The sequence below is a fragment of the Brassica oleracea genome, chromosome C1 (assembly GCF_000695525.1).
Source record: "Brassica oleracea var. oleracea cultivar TO1000 chromosome C1, BOL, whole genome shotgun sequence".
NCBI lineage: Eukaryota > Viridiplantae > Streptophyta > Magnoliopsida > Brassicales > Brassicaceae > Brassica > Brassica oleracea.
The window spans coordinates 26628641-26649401 of NC_027748.1; the positions used below are offsets into that span (position 1 = coordinate 26628641).

At 40.7% G+C, this 20761-nt stretch overlaps 1 long non-coding RNA gene across 4 annotated transcripts; it reads left to right on the forward strand.

Annotated features, from left to right (window-relative positions):
• Positions 1-10477: 10477 nt before the first annotated feature.
• On the forward strand, positions 10478-16979 carry LOC106324520. Of its 4 annotated transcripts, XR_001266708.1 has the most exons (6): positions 10478-10903; positions 10980-11067; positions 11199-11272; positions 15996-16053; positions 16159-16522; positions 16609-16971. It is a non-coding gene; the product is annotated as an uncharacterized LOC106324520 (long non-coding RNA). The 4 variants fall into 4 exon arrangements; XR_001266710.1 differs by lacking the exon at positions 11199-11272; XR_001266709.1 differs by lacking the exons at positions 11199-11272; positions 15996-16053 and having other exon boundaries at positions 16609-16979.
• The last annotated feature ends 3782 nt before the right edge of the window (positions 16980-20761 follow it).

Genomic DNA, 20761 nt, shown 5'->3' on the forward strand with positions numbered 1-20761 from the left:
GGAATTGAGGGAAACGGTACTGAAGTAAGCACACCAATCTAAGTTCTCCATACACCCATGTGCAACAAAGATGTACCATGATCGTAAGCGGTTCTACCATTGGTCAGGGATGTAGCTGGTTGGGTGGCAAATTGTCCAACATGTCAGTTAGTGAAAGCAGAGCATCATGTTTTGAGTGGCTTGTTGCGGAGTTTACCCAAGCCTGAATGGAAATGGGATATGATCACGATAGACTTTGTGTGCGGGTTTCTAAAGACAAAGAGCTATAAGGATTGAGTATGGGTGATAGTAGACCGCTTGACTAAGTCAGCACACTTCCTTCCATTCCAAATGTCAGATGGTGTGGACAAGTGTGTGGAACTCTACATGACGGTAATTGTAAAACTCCATGGTGCCCATGTTAGCATCGTGTCTGATCGAGACCCACGATTTACTTTCGAGACCCACGATTTACTTTAAATTTCTGGATGGTATTCCAGAAAGCTTTGGGAACCAAAGTGCACATGAGTACAACATATCATCCACAAACGGAAGGACAATCGGAGAGGACGATCCAATCATTGGAGGATTTATTGGAGGCTTGCGTAGTGGACTGGAGTAAACTATGGGAGAAGCATTTATCGTTATCTGAGTTTGTATACAACAACAATTACCACCCTAGTATTGGAATGTAACTGTACAGACGTCCGTGTCGAACCTTCTTGTGTTGGATTGAAGTGGGGGAGGTCCGAGATCGTTATCCAGGAGTGATAAAAGAAATGACAGACATGATCAAATTTATCAAGGAGAAAATGAAGGAGGCTCAAGATCGGCAGAAAATCTATACAGACAAGAGGATGAAGGAATTGGAATTCCAAGTGGGGGAGATGGTTTACCTAAAAAGGTGAAGTTTAAGAGAAAGGATAGGAAAACGAAGATGGGTAAACTACAACCAAGGTATGTGGGACCGTTTATGATCGTGGAATGAGTTGGAATAGTGACATATCGTTTGGAATTGCTTGACGAGCTCCATCCGTTCCATGATGTGTCTCAATTAAGGAAGATGGTAAGGGATCTGACATTAACTGTCTCGCAACCGCCTGGAGATTTGGATTTGGTCTGTCGACCCATGGAAACCAGATGAAAGTGTTGGTCGAGGATGAAGAATCCAACAAGATCAGAAACCTTGTTGGATTAGTGGGAGAGAATCACCATTAATAAGAGATCTGCAAGTTGGTTCCAGCATTCCAGGATTTGACGGTAAAGGATGTGAAGTATGGTGGACGACATACTACAAAGAAAGTTATGTGGTTCAGGAAGAATGAAAATGGGTATGTCAATATTAATGCAATCCAACTATGAGTGTTGTTGCATGGATACATCTAAGATTGGATTTAGTTGTTTTATGAATGTGCCATCGCGAATTCTTCTTGATAATTGTGGAAGCAAAAGGATTGAATGCATCGCTGAAGATGTTGTGAATGAGGGTCTTTACGGATCATTATAGTGTCCATAATGAGAAATCAAATGATCAAGTTGACTTACAAACGATCTTATCCGTCCGGACATTATTAGGCAGTCTTGAATTTTGGGATCTGGATGCAACCTAGAAGCAGATATTGTCAATGGCATAGTCGGTTGGATCAATGAAGATGACTCGAGTATCGAAATGTCTTTGTCAAAACCATTATGTTGGACCAAAGTGGAGGAAGAATGAAATCTCAAGTTAGGAGTGATCTGAGGAAAGTGCAATGGAGGAAACCAAAAATTAGTTCCAGTAAGCGGTTGGGTACAGGGAAGCAAAATACTGCATCGTGTCCATAGTTGCTACAGTCTCTGGTAATTCAGCAGTTGGTCGAGACTAAATTCGAGGACAAATTTATTTTAAGTGGGGGAGAGTTGTAACGACCCGCTCCCGAAGTATTTTTAATTTTGAAGAAAAAAGAACGAGCGAGGTTTTATTCTACAAAGAGAGTATTTTTCTAAGTGTGGAGACACTTGTATTCGTGAAGATTGGAAGAATAAATGTATTTTTAACTAAGTGTCGGATCTTCAGTGAGCTCATGGAAAATATTCATAATGGGTTGAGCGATGGTAAACCGATCATGGAACAATCAGAGCATACATACGGAGAGATCAAGACACAAGACCGATTAAAGAATGTTCGGCTGTTGGATAATGCGGGTTCAAAGTAAGGAAAGTTTGACTAGCCATAATTGCGGCATAATACAAAAGGAAGGTTGGATCTGCGGGAGTCACCTAAGGAGAGAATCAAATATATCAAGCCAAGCCATTGATGGTGATCTTTGACCAAGCCAATAAGGAAACTGGCATTAACTGCCCGGCTTGGTGAGAAAGCTTTGAAAATGCTATATAAGGTCCCCTTGAGCTCTCATTTGTTTCACACAATTCATAAAGGAAGATTAGAGAGAAGTTAGAGAGCAGAAACGAGTTGGTAAAGAGAGAAGTCCGAGAAGAGGAATTCAGCAAGGAGGAACAAAGGAGTTCATCACTTGGAAATGCCAGCTAGGTTCAGAGTCTTCGATCTTTTAAGATCAATCCAGGTGAGGATGTGATTCGTGGCAGTCTAATAAGAACTGTTTTTTCTGGTTTGATTCAATATGATCGAGTTATGCTTGAATTGAATTTGTTTATGGAAAGTTTGTTCATCGTATTCTTAGGAGAATGAATGATAGGATTTGTTATGGAAATTTCATTCATCATGTTCTTAAGTAATTTATGATAGTAATTGTTTATGGAAATTTTGTTTATTATGTTCTTAGGAAAAGCATGCTAGAATTGATGAATTGATAATCGAGTTATGTTAGTATGTTTATGTGAGAAATAAATGTTGGATCTTGAAAATCTAAGGGGGGCTTATTCAAACAAGAATTTTTATGGAATTTAGTGATTTTAAAAGTTGATGAACTTTTAAAAGTTAAGTAAACTTAACAAACAATTTACATAGATTTCCATTGATTGTGATTGATCTTCATAGATTTGCATACATTTTGTTTTTTTTATATAAATCCTATTAAGGAAATATGTAAAAGTTTTTTTAGAAAACTTTCCAATTTTTTAAAAGCTCTCTGTAAGTAGAGACGATAGTAAGAGATGATATACGGGTCAGAGATGATGTACAACAAGTCCCTGAGAAATCTTCGTGGCCGAATCAAGTCACAAGATCGATCGAGATCAACTCTTGAGGATAATCTATTGTAGCCATCTTGGACCTCATGTTGCTACGTACAATTGGAATCGATGTTCCTTAGTAACACTAGTAGCGATGAGTTGAGCCACCTCAGTCCTTCCTTCACCCACGTGATCCAATTTCCACTACGAAATGACACAAGGAGATGATGAATGTTTCGGAAATGATAAATGAGTGTTGGGTAGTTTTCTGTCCATGGCAACGATAGGAGCTGCGCCTCGAAGAATGAGTTGGTAGAAAGAAGGATCGTGTTACAGTTTTGAAATAAATGGGCAAATGTTGAAATTATTACTTGTTTGTGTAACACTACGGAATCAAAAGTTTGTTTTCTATTATATGGATTTGAAAACTCTTATGGGTATACATCAGATTTTCAAAGTTGAGTCTCATGAGTAAAAAAGTAAAGAATTTATATCCCAATAACAATAGAGTTTGATAGAATTAAAAAATCAATCATAAGTAAACTTTTTGATATTACCCTTAATGAATAATTTTTATATATAGTATTTGTTATATAATTAATTTATTTAGACAAAATTGTCTATATATTTAAAATAGTTCGTATACGAAGATTACAAGAATGAGGTATATCTCCTTTTGATTATATCATAGAATTATAATGCGTTTAAGGAAAGTTTAATCGAATTGAGTTAATTAAGGGAACTGGTTAAGAGGATGTAATGGACCTTCAAGTCGAAGGTTTGGCTACGGGCCGTAAGGGACCGAGGGGTCGCAGGTTTGGCTACGGCCGTAGGTTTGGCTTCGGCCGAAGGTTTGGCTACGGCCGCAGGTTTGGCTTCGGCCGCAGGTTTGGCTATGGCCGCAAGATTATGGGCCTTCGGTCAAAAGTTTAAGAAATGTAAAAGTAATGGAACTAGTTAAGTAAAGGAACGATAGAACCGGATGCTAGGGTGTTAGTATTGATTGAGTGTTTGATTATTGGGCTGTAGTGGGAGGTATTGAGCGTCCTCACTGAGTATTTTTGTATGCTCATGCCTCCTTTTACGATGCAGGTAATGTTGATTGTGTGGACCGGAGCGCGAGGCTATAAAGACCATCGTGAAGGGTGTTTTGAACTTGGGTAATGTTGGGAAGTTTTATAAAAGATATTTTTATTGTAAACTACATGATTTAAAGTACTTAGTCTCATGTTTCATTTTTAAAGTTGCAGTATTTCTCATTATCATCCGATAAAATTTGACTTGATCTTTTACTTAGAAATTTTCACGTGTTTTCAAAGATTTCCGGGTTGAGGTGTTTCACTTCTTCTTTCCTAGAAACGTCATGAGCACATGCTCTGATGAGTGTGTTCCATATTAGATACAAAGTGTCCACATCGGTAGTTGGAAGGGATCCTAAGTAATATATAAGATAGATAGACGACTCCACTTATCACCAATTGGTTTTAGGTTGGAAGCATATCTAGCTTAACATAGTATCAGAGCCCGATCCATGAAGTCCAACCCGATCCATAGATCTGGCCATCGATCCTTGCCCGAACATTCCGAGATTGACTCTCAAAGAGCCATTATCTCGAGGAGGTGTATTAGATACAAAGTGTACCACATCGGTAGTTGGAAGGGATCCTAAGTAATATATAAGATAGATGGACCACTCCACTTATGACCAATTAGTTTTAGGTTGAAAGCCCATCTAGCTTAATATTCCACACGAATGAGCTATGGTTTTTCTTGTTATATGAAAAAACGGAATGCGTAGTTGACGTCGAAGGAGGAAGAAGAGAGCTGGAGGATTCTGCCGTAGAGAAACAGAGTGGCGTACTAGCTGGAGGATTCTGCCGTAGAAAAACACGGAATGCGTAGTTTTCCCTTTACCGTACTAGCTCCTCTGTTTTCAGTATATGACCGTTGTGGTGGAGGGAGATCCTTCTTGGGCTCCATTGTGGTGATATTCAACTGGGCCTCATGTCCGTTGAAGCCCAAAGACTAAACTTCTCTAATATTCCCCCTCAAACTAGAGGTGGGTTGAACACCAACACCTAGTTTGTCACGCAACTCCATGAACGCTTTCTTTGGCAAAGACTTGGTGAAGATGTCAGCTTGTTGCAGAGATGCAGGTATATGGCGTGTCTCAATCAGTCCAAGAGAAACATGCTCCCTTATGTAATGGTAATCTGTATCGAAGTGCTTCGACCGTTTGTGAAGAGCTGGATTGGCGCTTAGATACGCCACAGAGAGATTGTCACAAAGTAGCAAAGTAGACTGAGGCTGAGAAATTCCCAGATCACACAATAGAAATGATATCCACGTTATCTCTTGAGTCGTTGCACCCAAGGCTCTGTACTCAGCTTCAGTTGAAGATCTTGATACTGTTGGTTGCCTCTTAGCAGACCATGAGATCAGGTTTGGACCAAGCAGTGTGCAGAAGCCGGTAGTCGATCTTCTTGTCTCTTTACAACCTGCCCAATCACTATCACAGTAGGCAGACAGTTGCAGCTCGTCACCTTTCCGAATGTGTAAGCCAAGTGATTGAGATCCTTTGAGGTAGCTGAGAATGCGCTTGAGAAGACTAAAATCGGAAATAGTAGGAGAGTGCATTCTCTGACATACAAAGTTCACAGCATATTGTATGTCAGGCCTTGTAATAGTCAGATACTGGAGCTTGCCTGCAACGCTTCTAAAGTATGTAGGCTCCGAGAACAGTTCTGAGTCTTCTCTCTCAGGTCTCAAAGGAAGTGGAGTAGCCATAGGATTACACTCTGCCATTGAAGTCAGGTGAAGTATCTCCTTAATGTAAGCAGTCTGATGTAAGAACATTCCCCCTTCATAAGATTGTATTTCAATACCAAGGAAGTAACTAGGTTGACCGAGATCTTTCATGGTAAAGTGCTTGCTTAGGTTGTCTACACACTCTTGTAACAAGGCATCATCACTTCCTGTCAGCAAGATATCATCAACATACAGTAACAACACCATTGTCTTCTTGTTTCTGTGATAGGTGAAGAGTGAGGGATTTGATTTGCTGCAGGAGAATCCATAATCAATCAAGAACTCATTGAATGTGTCAAACCAAGCTCTTGGAGCCTGTTTGAGACCGTAGAGTGCCTTTGTGAGCTTACAAACATACTCTGGTCTCTCTGGGTCTACAAAGCCAGGTGGCTGATACATGTAAACCGGTTCCTTTAACTCTCCATGGAGAAACACACTTTTCACATCAAGCTGTTTGATTGTCCAGTCTTTAGCAATAGCAATAGCAATGTTGAGAACTAACCAAATTGTTGTTGTTTTAACCACCGGGCTAAACGTTTCCAAGTAGTCCAGACCTTCTTCTTGCTCAAATCCTTTAGTGACTAGTCTTGCTTTAAGCTTTTCCACTGTACCATCGGGTCTGAACTTGATAGTAATCACCCATCGACTACTAAGAATGTTCATCTCCCCAGTAGCTGGAACCAGTGTCCAAGTTTCAAGAATGTGAATATTAGTCATCTCATCACCAACGGCTGCATTCCAGCCTGGATGCTTCATTGCTTCAGTTATATTCTTCGGTATCTCAGGAACAAACTTAGAGCTAAGCAAGGCATATAAAGTATTTGGTTTCTGAATCCCTGACTTTGCTCTTGTACGCATTGGATGAACATTCTCAGTCACTGCTTCTGTTTGTTGATTGATCACCGGAGCTTGATGATCTTGTTGCGGAAGTGGTGGTGGGGTTGGTAATAGTGGAGAAGGCATAGGTGGGGCTTCGTCAACTTGAGTTGGTTCTTCAGTTATAGGAGGTGGAAGAGCTCTTGAGACTTGTTGATTCGGTTCTGGTACTGGGTAGCTGGTAGCACTTTGCCACGCCTTCAGAAGTGTAGTCTCATATCTTGGAACCAGACTTTTATATTGTTCTTTGAACGGGAAGTGTTCCTCATCGAAGATAACATGTCTTGATATGTAGACTTTGCCAGTGGGTGGGTAGAGACATCTATAGCCCTTATAGTAAGTGCTATAGCCCAAGAACACACACATCAACGACCTTGGTTCCAGTTTATGATCTGCAACCGGTCTTAGGTAGGGGTAACAAGCAGCTCCAAGTACTCTGAGATGCGAATAGTCTGGTTTGTGTAGTTGCAGAAGTTCTGTTGGGCTCTTCTTTTCTCTTGACAGCATAGGTAAGTGATTCCCAATGTATGCTGCAACAGAGAAAGCTTCAACCCAAAAGTGGAGAGGGAGATGACTGTGAAACATCATAGACAATCCAAGCTCTGTGACATGTCTATGATTCCTCTCTGAGATCCCATTTTGCTCAGGGGTATAAGAGCAAGATACACGGTGTTGAATCCCATGAGAGGTTAAGTGATCTTTGAATCTTTTGTTGATGTATTCTCCCCCACCATCTGACTGAAACATCTTAATCTTCTTGTTCAGTTGATTTTCTACTTGTTTTTGAAACGCCACAAAGACTGAAAAGAACTTACTTTTATTACGAAGTGGAAAGAACCAACTGAACCAAGTGTATTCATCCACAAATATGACATAGAACCTAAAGCCTTGATTAGATACAATATGAATAGGTGAAGGACCCCAAAGATCACTATGGATGCACTCTAAAGGTTCATTAACTACAGACATTGAAGAAGAAAACTGAAGACGGCTACTCTTTCCCATCTGGCAAGGCTCACAAATGGAAGTTGTTCTGCTCTTATTCACTGAAATATCCTTGCTGGCTTGAAGATGCTGAAGAATCGTAGAGTTTGAGTGACCCAATCTGTGATGCCACATTGCCTCTGATGCTGCTACTTGCCAGTTAGAATAGAAGGCAGAGAACTCAGCATTCTTATGTATAACCCCTTAGTTCGAGGTCCTTTGGACACCACCTTCTGAGTTCGAAGATCAATAACATACACATGTTGAACATCAAAGTAAACACCACATGGAAAGTCTTCACAAAGTTTTGAGACAGATAAGAGGGACTTCTTAATATCAGGACAGACAAGAACTTCATTTAAGGGAATTGTACCTGCTGTAGAGGTGATGTTCGAGGACCCAACATGAGTTATTGGTAGGTAAGCTCCATCTCCTACCATAACCGCATCTTGACCTTCATACGGATGAGCTGTCTGTAGGCTTTGAGTTGATGAGGTGACATGGACTGTAGCCCCTGAGTCTGGATACCATTCTTTCCCTGATTCATCAGTTGTTGTCATTTTTGAGAAGGCTTGTTGACTCTGGTAGTTGTTATCAAATCGGTTGTAACACTTCAGCGCCGTGTGACCAACTCTACCACAGATCTGACACACTGGTCTATCACCAGAGTTGGCTGAGGAAGACTGATGCTGCGCAAACCCTCGACCTCTTGATGAATAGCCACCACGACCTCTGTAGTAACCAGACCTTCCTCTTCCCCTCTGATTCGGATATTAGCTTGGACCAGAGGACTTGAACTCTTGAGGAGGTTGGTTCTGCTGAGTATAATACGCAAGGTTAGGAGTGATAGTGGTTTCTTCATACGGTTGAAGTCTGGAGTCAAAACCTTGAATCTCTGAGACAACATCATTGAAAGTGGGTTGGGGAAATTTGGTGAGAGAATGTACACCCGTGGTGATAGGATCATATTCTCTCCCAAGACCATTTAGATACCCAAAGATCTTCATCGATTCATCAATAGGTTTTCCTATAGATCTAAGAGCATCACACAATGTCTTGAACTCACGACTATAGACAGCCAAGGTTTTACCTTTATTAGTCAAGAGTTGAAGATTACGCCGGAGAGTACACTCACGAGCTAAGGAGCTTATGTTGAAGTTCTCAGCCAGGCACATCCAGATCTCTCTCGCCGTTGATAGATTGTGTACATAGCCAAGGACTTCTTCTGACAAAGTTCCAAAGAGCCAAGAGCGGACTAACTGATCTGTGTTGACACCATCTCTGACCACCGTTAGAGTAGCTGGAGGAGAGGTAACAGCTCCATTGACGAAGCCGATAAGCTTCTGGCTAGAAAGAAGAGACTCGATTTGGGTTTTCCACAACAAGTAGTTCCCATCGTTGAGCTTTAGAGTAACGCAGCTAAGGATATGGACGTTGCTAGGGAAGGGGTAGGGAGTCGCCATGATTGACCTGTTAAGGTATCAATGGCTCTGGTACAATGTGAAGGTTTAAGAAAGAGATGAACTTTGAATTTTATAACTTCTCAACTTAATGTTTACAAAGGCGATTGCAAACCTTATATACAAACTCAAAAGCTAGGGCTTTCAGAACAAACTAGATCTTTAGCCTAACCTTATCTCTCCACCTAAGACACCTTGCTTTACACCTCACATGAAGACAAAAACACCTCAAAGCGATTCTGAGGGAGTAGTTTTCCCTTTACCGTACTAGCTCCTCTGTTCTCAGTATATGACCATTGTGGTGGAGGGAGATCCTTCTTGGGCTCTGTTGTGGTGATATTCAACTGGGCCTCATGACCGTTGAAGCTCAAAGACTCAACTTCTCTAATACGATGGTGTTGTGTGATGTTCAGCGACATCTATATTATAACCTTGTCCATGGTTAATCTTTGTCGTTTGTAATAGGTTGAGACTTGAGAGTGAGATGGATTCCTTTGTAGTTAATTCACCTAAGGTCCAACAACCACCTGAACAAAGAAAAATCGTCTCGTATTCTTTTCTTTTTCCATCTTGAAAAAATGTTGTTAAGACATAATAAAATTTGCCATGCGTCTACCCTGCCAGTATCATATTCTCCTAGAACAAATGAATATCGAGGTTCGGTTCTTAAAACTATAATTAAGACCGAACGAATATATCATTGTCTGCAAAACAGAATTAAAATGAAATAAAATATATATTTTATCAACATGTTTAACCACTAAATTTTATTAAAGACGATACAAAAGAATGGAATATAAAGATGCTTGAGAATTTTGTAATGTAAGAAGAGATATTGCTCATTCGGAGCTTGGCTGTAAGCTGAACTACACAAGACACTTTTTTGGAGCTTTACGAAGAGTCGCATATACACTATCAAATCGGGATATTGACTAGTTAGAAATATCCTAAGACATGAAGCTCGGATCATATATTTAGAGCCTAGTATCACTAAACTTTAAGACACTACAGGAAATGTGGATATCAATAGCATCAGATTGTAGAGTTTATGACAATTCTGTTATTGTATACTAACAATTGTTTTTTCTATAGTGTTTGTCAATTTAAAAACACTATCTTTATTTGACCAAAAAAAAAAAAAAAAAAAAAAAAAAAAACACTATCTTTATTATCGTGGAAAAATAAATTTTGTTAGCGGTTTTAATTTGGTAAGGGTAGACTCCAACACTTGAGAAAAAAAAAATTTGCAACCAAATTAAATACTTCTCAGATTCACTGAGATGGCTCCCAGTCGTAATCTCTCTATCTCTCTCTTTGCCATCGTCTCTGTTTCCTTTTCGTCGTTCATGTTCGGCTCCCTAAATACCTCTCTGATTCGAGCAAGAACCCTAATTCATGATTTGATTTATGATTCATATCGAGATGGTATTAAACAGAAACCTACTTCATCACATCTCTCGTCCTCTAAAGTCGTCCCCTTTTCTTCTTCCTCTCAGGCCCTTCTCTGTCAAATGGAGAAGAACAAAGCCAAGAACGGTTCAAAGTCTTCTCCTTCCGAGTTCAACTAGAGAAGAGCTGATTGTTTTGGCGAAACTGGTAAGAACAAGAAGAACCTCGAAAGAAAAACACGCAAATTCAATCCCAACACTACTGCTTACGCACAGGTTAACATTACAGAATCCGCAAAACAAAAAATCATATTTTGTTGTGTAAAATTTGAAAAATTAATCCTTTGTGAAGGTCCTTGGAACGGGAATGGCTACACAAGATACTTTGTCATGTATTACTCTTCTTTGATAAATAAAGATTCATCTTAAATGCTAGAGAGGTAAAAAGTTCCTACCTTTTTATTGTATGATCTTGGTACTAAAATCAGTTACTGTATAGTACTGTATGATTCTTGATCCACTTATTGTCTCTAAGTTGATCACTTACTGGTCAATTTGTTGTATTATGCAGGGCTTGCAACGTTTTTGTTTCTCTATGCTTGTGTTGTTTTGAGTTTGAAGTTTGGTGTTTATTATTGAAATCAGGTCTCAAGAACACACAAACACAAACTCTTAATAAGTATTCTCTCTTATTAATCTCTTAAGGAAACTACCACAAAACCTTAAGCTCTCAATCACAAACTCTAAAACTCACAAGTTATGCAACACTCTTGCATCTCCTTATATAACACTTAATTTATCCTAACCTCATTAGGATTAACTCAACTATATATTTCCTATTCTCTTTAGATAAACACAACTCATTAGAGAATAAGAAACTTGTATCTCAAGTATCTTTCAAGCTTATCCAACATTCTCCCTCTTAAGCTTGAAGTTCTTATACTTCAACTCTTGTACTCCTATGAACTCTCTCATTTCTCGGAACTTGACTTTCCCAAAAGCCTTTGTCAAGATATCTGCCTTTTGTTCACTTCCCGGAACGTGTTCTACCTCAACTTGTCCGTTCTCTACACATTCTCTGATAAAGTGATATCTCGTTAGTATGTGTTTGCTTCTCCCATGAAATACCGGATTTTTGGTTAGGGCAATCGCAGATTGATTATCGATCCGAATTATAACCTTCTGCTCCACTTGACCAGTGATTTCGCTTAGCAAATCTTGAAGCCATATAGCTTGTCTAGCTGCCTCCGTACCAGCCATGAACTCGGCCTCGCAGCTTGACAATGCGACAGTTTCTTGTTTGGTCGAACACCATGTGATTGGGCTCCTGCCAAAGTAGAAGATGTGACCCGTTGTGCTTCGTCCGTCGTCAGGATCAACGTTGTAACTTGAATCACTATACCCGATCAGTCGAGGTACTCTGTTCAATGATCTCTCAAACCGTAAACCATATCCAGTGCTGCCTTGTAGATACCTCAAACATTGTTTTAACGCGACACCATGAGACTCCCGAGGGCTGTGCATATATCGGCTTAACACACCCACAACAAACGATAGATCAGGCCTAGTGTGAAGTAAGTATCTCAAGCAACCAATCTGTTTCCGAAACCTTGTTGCATCGATCTCCTTCTCTTCCTCTGCCTTAGATAAATTAAGCCCGATCTCCATAGGTGATTGTGTTGGATTACACTTAGACATACCGGCTTCTTCGAGTATCCTCAACGCATAACGACTCTGATTTAAAGTGATTCCCCAATCGCTTTGACACACCTCCATCCCGAGGTAATATGTTAATCTCCCTAAGTCACTCATGTCGAACTTCTTTGACATCCCATCTTTAAACTCATCTATCAGCTTCTTGCATGTTCCCGTTACGAACAAATCGTCAACATACACTGCCACCACAAGAAGCTCTCCTTTCACCATCTTTCTGTATACTGACGGCTCTTTCGAGCACTTATGGAACCCGAGCTCCATAAGAATCGTGTTGAGTTTATGGTTCCAGGCCCTTGGCGCCTGTCTCAAGCCTTATAAAGCTTTATTGAGCCTGTAAACCTTATTCTCTTGTCCCTTCTTCTTGTACCCTTCCGGTTGGGATACGTACACGATCTCTTTGAGTTCTCCGTGCAAGAAGGCGGTCTTTACGTCTAGGTGATGCACTTCCCATCCGTTAATTTCCGCGAGACTGATCAACAATCTTATTGTTTCAATTCGTCCCACAGGTGCAAATACCTCTTCAAAGTCAACTCCATATTGTTGTACATATCCTTTTGCGACAAGTCGAGCTTTGTATTTGTTGATGCTTCCATCGGAGTTGCGTTTGAGTTTGAACACCCACTTTAGCCCAATTGCTTTTGCTCCTATAGGAAGATCGACCATTATCCACGTTTTATTCTTGATGATCGAGTCAATCTCTTCTTCACACGCCTTAGTCCATTCTCTCGAACCTTTAGCTTCTTCAAAGTTCCTCGGTTCGTTATTTATATACATTAGTACTTCTTCCCCTAGCTCTTCTGCCAACAGAACATAATCATCAAGATACTTAGGCTGTGTCGTTTGTCTCTCAGGTCTCCTTAAGGATGGTGGCTCCATCTCATTCTCTTCTTCCTCGGCTTCGACAACTTCTTCGATGGGCTCTTGCTTGACCGTATCCTCTAAGGTTTTATTTTCGATTTTCCCATGATCATCAATTACCACGCCAAAGCACTCATTGCCTTGTGCTTCTGAGCTCTCTCTACTCCAGTTCCATCCCTTTTCTTCATCGAAAACGACATCTCTGCTTACAACAATTCTTCGAGAGTTTGGATCGTACAAGCGATAAGCTTTTGATCCAGGCTCTGTCCCTAGATGCACCAACATACGAGACCTATCATCAAGCTTCTTCAGCTTTGCAATATCGATTTTTGCATATCCAATACACCCAAATACTCGAAGATGGCTGACGTTAGGCCTTTTCTTGCGGAACATTTCATATGGCGTCTTCTCTTTTAAAGCCCTCGTGGCTACTCTATTAAGGAGATATGTAGCATGACGTATAGCTTCCCCCCAAAGGTAGTTAGGCATGTGCATATGCTTCAACATACTCCTTGCCATCTCCATCATCGTGCGGTTTCTCCGCTCAACGACACCGTTTTGTTGAGGCGTGTACGGTGCCATGAGGTGACGTCGTATGCCTGCGCCATCACAAAACGTATTGAATTCTTGAGACACGAATTCTCCTCCCATGTCTGACCGGAAGACTTGTATTTTCCCCCTGTTTCTTGTTCTATTGCACTCCTCAACCTCTTGAAGCTCTCAAAAGCTTCACTTTTCTCTCTTAGAAGCATAGACCACATGTATCTCGTGTGATCGTCGATGACTACGAAGATATATCTCTTTCCCGCAGGTGTTCCTGGTGTTATGGGTCCACAAAGATCTCCATGTAGGAGTTCCAGCACCGTTGAAGCTCTGTAGGAAGTCGCTTTGGGAAAAGTTTGTCTTGCTTGTTTCCCAAGCAACCAGGAACCACACACTTCTTTCTCGAGTTTAACACTTGGTATTCCTAGAACCAGCTCTCTTTGCATCATATTGCGTATGGTCTCCAAGTTTACATGGCCTAGACGTGCATGCCATCTACTTGACTTCCTTTCCGTGGATATATGAAGGCACGTCGTGGTTTTAACTCCCATACGTACTTTGTATAATCGATTTTTCGATCGTTTAGCAGTAATAAGTAGCTTATTGTTCTGATCATGCATAGTCAATAACTCTCCTCTCAACCTTATGTCACATCCAGCTTCTGTAGCTTGCCCCGGGCTAATGATGTTGCTTCTCAATTCGGGAATGAAATACACATCTGTCATTATTCTTGATTCACCGTTCAAATCAACGAATGAGATCGTTCCTTTGCCTCTGATATCTATCCGAGAATCATCACCAAAACGTACTTTTCCCGTAACTGTATCGTCTAACTTAGAGAAATACCTCTTATCTCCCGTCATATGATTACTAGCACCATTATCGAGATACCATAAGTCTTCTTCGCATGTGTTTGTCTCATACTTCTCTGGCATTATGTTCTTCTCTTTAAGAACACCACTTCATGCATCATGAGCTCATCAGCTTCTTGTGTTGATGTATTATCAGTCTCTTGCGCTTCTTGTAGTTTCAACAAGCGGTCCAGGCAATGCATCGCGAAGTGGCCTATTTTATCGCAACGAAAACAAGTGATGCGTGATGCATCTCTTCCTCCATCGCCTCTACCTCCATTATAGTCACCTCTTCCTCCATTATAACGTCCGCGACCCCTTCCTCTGTTGAAACGACCTCCTCTGCCTCTACCTCTGTATTGGTCGGCATTATAATCACGGTTAGGTTGCTCGTGCTGTTATTTTGTTTGATCTTGTTGATATCGATTTGCTTGTCCATCCACATACATCAACTTGCTTTGATCCTCATTAACCTCTTCTTCCTCGGCGATGCGCTCCTCGTATGCTTTTAAACGTCCTAGAATATCTTCAAAGCTAGTTATGTTAAGATCAAGGACTTGCTCGAGAGAAGCAACAATATGTATGTACTTCTTCCGTGGAAGACTCATGAGAAACTTTTTAACCAACTTAGCTTCTTCGATTGTTACACCCAATGCAGCTGATTTCGAAGCTAGCTTGGACAATTTGCCTCCAAAATCATCAATACTCTCGGAGTCTTTCATCTTTAACCGATCGAACTCGGTCATAAGCGTTTGTAGCCGAGCCTCTTTTACTCTTTCAGCCCCTACATGTCTCGTCTTGATTGCTTCCCACACCTTTTTCGCCGTCTCAAGTTCTCCAACTTGTAAGATAAGACTCTCGGGAATTGATTGGAACAACAGTCCTAGCGCCATGTCGTTCTTCTCACCATTCTTCGAATCAGCTTCGACAACTTCCCAAACTTTATGTATTCGTAGCGTAATCTTCATCCTCATAGACCATACTGTATAGTTTGTTGCGGTGAGCATAGGACACTTGATCGTTGAAAGTCCTCCACCATCTTTATCTCTTCCTGTCGCAGCAACAATATCATCCATGGTTTTGTATGGCTCTGATACCAAATATTGAAATCAGGTCTCAAGAACACACAAACACAAACTCTTAATAAGTATTCTCTCTTATTAATCTCTTAAAGAAACTACCACAAAACCTTAAGCTCTAAATCACAAACTCTAAAACTCACAAGTTATGCAACACTCTTGCATCTCCTTATATAACACTTAATTTATCCTAAACTCATTAGGATTAACTCAACTATATATTTCCTATTCTCTTTAGATAAACACAACTCATTAGAGAATAGGAAACTTGTATCTCAAGTATCTTTCAAGCTTATCCAACATTTATCTTAATTATTACAGATAGATCATGTGTTTTGTCTCGTGTCTGCTCAGAGACTGCAGGTGGACAAGAGTAGAGGTTTTATTCTGTTTCTTTTGGTTGTGTGTGTGTGGTAGCTGTATTGGCCTAAGTTATTACAACACAAGATCAAACAAAGACTGCCTAATACGGCCTTGATTGTAGGTGTGCTTCGATTGTAGTGCAAAGAATCCAACATGGGCTTCGGTTACTTACAGCGTATTTCTCTGCATCGATTGCTCAAGCCATGGCTGAAGAAGCTCCTTTGCCTTCATTTGTTGCTACTTCTCAGCCAGTAGAATCATATGAGCCTCCTGCAAAAGAGAGTCTTTGGTTATTAAGCAAAAGAGGCAACTGTTGCTCAGTCTTCTTCACCAAAAGCTTCTCAGGGAGCTGTGGCTAGTTAATTCTATATGGAAACAGCGACGCTGAGCCTGTAGCTGAAGCTTGTGCCCAGCTGACTCAAGAGTTCTTTAAGGGTGATACTCTCTGCTGCTTGATCACTTCACTTCAGTATTTGAACTTAAAGGTAACACATCTCATCTCTCATGATTGAAACCTCAAATGAGAGAGAGAGACATATGAGATCAAGTCTTCTCTGTTTGTTGTTATTAGGCAAGGAAAGATGCTACATTCAACAGCTGAGAGAGGGTGTGCAAATCATGGAGATTCAAATTCAGATATATCAGCTGGTGGTTTAGAGGAAACTGTTGTATGACTATGAGAGAAGTTGAAGCTTTTCAGAAGGTTCACAGTGAAGTTGATGAGCTTTATAGCCAGCAAAGAGAGTGTGTTCTAGCGTTGAGTTTTATATTTACTGTTTTTGTGAGTATGACAAAGAGGATACAAATTTATTCTTCCAAAAAAAGAGGATACAAGTCTGAGATTAATTATTGATCTTTAGATCAAATGTTAATCTAGGGTTTTAAATGAAAATTGGAGTTTGTAATTTATTGCATGTTTAAGGTAAAAGTAAAGTTTCGGTGAATTTTAAGTATATCAAAAGTTTGTATTTTTAATTTATATTTTGATAAAACATATAAAGGATAAAAATGATAATTAGAGTTTTGATAAAAATATATTTTAATATATAAAATTTTAGGGGTTTATATCCTAAACTCTAAACCCTAAACTTAACTCTAAACCTTATATCATACTTCAAACCATAAACTTTTGAATACAAAATTTAAATTTCAAACTTAATTCTTAATCAAAACTCAAAATTTAATCATTTTAAAAATCTAATTTTAAATTTAAATTCTAAAACTCAAACATTAAATCAGTCTACACCCTATATCTAACACCCTATACCCCAAACTTAAATTCTACATACAAAATCATAATTCTAATCTTTACAAACTTATAATAGAAACTTTAATTTAAACTACAAGTATATTCTAAAATTTAAATCATATACTTAATCCTAAATATTAATCCTAACCCCTAAACCACATATCTCATTTTAGCATGTATCATTAAAACATTAAATCTTAACTTATAAATAAATTATAATTCCGTAAAAAAAAATTTAATTTCAAATACAAAATTTATGTTTCAAATTTTAAATTACGATATCAAAGTATTTAAAGCTAAGATAATTTTTATAATAGTTATAAATAAAAAGACATGTATTGTTTTGTTTTGAACCATTGATTGATTTTGATCAAAGACCCAAAATCACTCTTTTGTCTATCCTCACTATTTCTTTCTATTGGTTTACTTGTTTTTATGACAAGGATCACCATCCGCACCGTCGGATGATATTGAATCTAACGCTTGAGATTAACTGTATTTTTTCTGTTTTAATTATTGTTTCTGAGATCTACGATTGATGTTAGGAGTTTTCAATGCTCCTAAGAACAAATGATGTAGTATAAAAGATTGTCAAACCAATTCTAAGGGATTTCAAAGCAGTGAGAATAAAAGTACTCACTTAATCTAAGTGCAACCGGTGTGGGAAACGAAATTCGCACTGTCGATTTCCGTTTAAATTAGGAAAGTTAGGAAAACCCTAATTTCTTAGAGGTCCCGGATATCTGTTAAACCACACGCCAAGCAATCAGAACACGCAATTAAAGACGAAAAGAAATAAGAAATCGTAAAAGAGAGCAAAAATGAGTTTTATTCCGAATCCGCGTATGAGCGTTACAACAAGGTAGAAGCCTTGGCTAAGAGAGCTGTCGGCGAGATTCCTAGTTCTAACAACCTAAGACTGCAAAACCTAGTTGAGTCGCAGCTCGAAATAACAAAAACGGAAAGTTGCCTAATTGCTCTAAGTGCTAAGTTTGCTTTCCAAAAGTCCTCCCCATGCTTCTCGCCTAGGACTCCTTATATACTGGCTCCTAGGTCGGTTTGCGCTTTCCCTCTTCTGCCCTTATGCCGTCATAGCATAAAAATGGAGATATTTCATTTTTTCTGATCTTCGCAATTATCTTCAAAATTACGTATTTATCCGCGGAAACTTGACATTTATCTTTCCTTGCGAACCAAGCGTAAACCGTCATGCGGCTTACGGGCTGTTGGTTAAAAAAACGTAAATTGGGCCTCGAGTCATGTCTTAGGTCCCTTTGGGCCGTCTTCTGACTCGAAACGTTTATTACTCCTTCTTTCGATAAAGAACAAACTTTTCACGGTTTTTACCGTAAAGTTTGGTCGATGACTTAGAATGGCGGGAAACATGAAATGGGTTCGCTACGGTCTTCGGGAGATAGCATCGAAGGGTAGACAAGAATGCATGGACTAATCGTCGTATCGAAGTTTCGGAAGAGCTCGGTCGCTACGTGCGGAACGAACGCTCGGTCGCTACGTAGCGATCTAGCAGAACACGCGTTCGGTCGCTGCGAAGCGACCTTTTTCGAGCTCTTGTCAGATGTCTCGTGTTTCCTCCGCAAAGCTTTTCGTAAGGAAGAATCTATTTCGAAAAAGTATTTGTCGAAAAAAGTTTCTCGTTTTCTTCTTCGGACGTTTTGAATGTTAACTTCGTCGTAACAATTTTTGACCCCAACAGTTAGCCCCCCAGCTCGTTAGAGTCGAGACTCTAGCGCGCGGTTTGACGATTTTGGCAAAGTTAGGCGTATTGAACGAAGTTTACTTCAAACTCCGCGGAAGAGACTTCTTGAGAAATTATATATTAAAAAATATAAAATTCTGAGCTCATACTTCTATAAGTAGTGAGATCTTGTCATTCATTTGCTTCACACCTTCCCTTCTTCAAACCTCCAAAACCTCTCTAGCTCCAAATCTTTTGCCTTTAGCATGTCTTCTTCCCATGGTGACAAGAGAAGTTCCGATGTTGACATGGGCGAGGCCACCTCTCCGGCTCCGATTACGACTTCTCCGGTCAAAGCGCCGGCTTGCGTTGCCGACCATCTCTCCTTTCGAGAGAGACTAGTTCGTCGCCAAGCCGAGAAAGAACAGGTTTGAGCCGGCGCCGAGTTCCCATCCTCTTCTGCACTGGCCATTGCTCCGGGTCATGGGACCGAGGTCGTAACTCCGCGAGATGCGGGAATTCTTGCAGGCTCGGTCGTTCCGGATGCTTCGGCTTTACCTGCTGGATCGTCCACGACTCCGATTCTTGTCGAGGATAAGGAGAGGGCTGCTGACTCTATGCCTCCTCCTCCGGCCAGGAAAGAGATCGTTCTAGCTCTGCGCGCTCCTAGTGATGTTCCGGTTGCTCAGCCTAAGGGCCGGAAGAGGAAGTTTACCAAGGGCGGTGATGGAGAATCTTCGCAGCAAGGAGACTCGAGCATAGCGTCGGGGCTTCGCGGAAAGGTTTGTTCGCTCACTTACTTTCTTGATTGTTACATATTTCTCGAAAAGACAAAGAATCCCTAACTTTCTTCTCGTTTCGCAGTTCATGTCGTTGATCGATGGGATGATCAGCGAGTGCGGTTCTGAGACCAGTCGTCTTGCCGGGGAGTTGTTAGATCTGCAGGGTAGATGGTCTGAAACCGGGGCCATGTTGACGGCTGTAAGGGATTCTCACTCCGTGAAAGTGGTGAAACTCGAGGTCGCGATAGGGGAGCTCGAGAGGGACCTCGGGAAGACGGCGAGTTCATTGCTTAAGGAGAAGAAAACCAGGAAGGCCAAATCTTCGGAGGTGTGTCGTCTTCAGCGTCAGATCGAGGGCAATGCAGGATTAGCGAGCCGCGGGATTCCAGAGGCCAAGGACGCTCTTCGTTCTGAGTTTCAGGCTCGCTTGGCGAAGATCTCCGCCTTTCTTGGATTTAGCCTTGGCGACGATTGAGGGCGGGATGGCCGTGGTTCAGTCATTCCAAAGTGAGACTCCTCCGACCTTAGAGGCCGAAGAGGCCCGACTGTCTGGCTGCAAGGGAGATTTGACAGTCATGGATGGAGATTTCAATCTCATCCTAGCTGACCTGAAATCCACGTGCTTCTTCCGACGTGTTCAGAAGGCCCAGAGGGGAAAGATCCGGTGCTCGGAGAAGGCGGAGGTGATGCGGCTCCAGGCTTGGACGAAGCGACGGGTGAAGAGGGAGCGTGAGCTCTGAGGATGACTTTGGTTAGATCTCTTGCGGAAGATTTTTTTTTTTTTTTTTAATGTTTGATGTTTCGGCCTTAAATGGCCTCATTTCGTGTTTCGGGACTGGCCGTATGTGGCTTTGAATCCTTGCCACTCTGCGGCTTTATTTTTATGAGAAGATGATCGAGATGCATTTTTAATAAGCTTACGTATGGCGTGGAAGAAGGGTGATGAGTTCTCGTCTCATATCCTTCTTCGATGTGAAATGTTTTGTTCGAGATCTGT